Below are 820 nucleotides of genomic sequence, written 5' to 3' on the forward strand. Positions count from 1 at the left end.
GCCGCCGCCGCCGCCGCCGCCGCCGCTGCCCGGGAGGACGGGAGCCCGGCCTCCGCCTGCTCGTCCTCCTCCGCCGCCGCGGCCGCCGCCTCCCCCCTCCCCGAGCCCCTGGCCCATGGAGGCAGCTAGCGGGGCCGGCGACTTGGCACCGGCCTGGGGATCGGCTGCGCGCCGCGCGCTGAGCACCGCAGCCCGAGGGCAGGCAGCGGCGGCCCGGCGCACGGGCTGAGCGATGCCCGGGGCACGGGCGCGCCTGCCCGCCGCCGCCTGAGCGCCCCCGCGCGCCCCTTCCTCTTCGGGGGGGCCGGCGCCGGACCGAGCCGAGAGCCAGAGAAGGGGGCGTGAGCCAGGGGCCCCGAGCTGCGGCTTCCGAGGCACGGCGGCCGTTTCGAGCCCCCCCAAGTAGGCTGAGTTGAGGGACCCCCCGTCCCCATCCATCATAATCTCCAAACCAGGCGTTTGGGTATTTTTTTAGCCATTAATATTTATTATTATTTTTTTTTTGTGCGGCAGGGGATAATTTGAAGGTTTTTTTTTTTTCTGGGGGGTGCTGAGCTTCCGCGCTCCCGACCGCCTCCCGGTCTCCACCCCCCCTGAGACCCCCTCGACTCCAGCCCCGTCCCCCCTCCTCAGATGGGTTCATTGTGAGCTCCGCACCGGGCTGCGTGGCCGGACGCCTGCAAACTTTGCACAAAAATCCGGCAAGGGGCGGAGGAGGAGAAGGAGGAGGAGGGTGAGGGTGGCGGTGGGGTGGGGGAGGGAGGGAGGGGGCCGCAGGGGCCGGGGGCCGGCGGGGGGTGGGGAGGAGGAGGGGGGCGGC

This window comes from Callorhinus ursinus, unplaced genomic scaffold (assembly GCF_003265705.2).
Source record: "Callorhinus ursinus isolate GAN/ISIS: 27379988/994484 unplaced genomic scaffold, GSC_fseal_2.0 scaffold56, whole genome shotgun sequence".
Classification (NCBI taxonomy): Eukaryota; Metazoa; Chordata; class Mammalia; order Carnivora; family Otariidae; genus Callorhinus; species Callorhinus ursinus.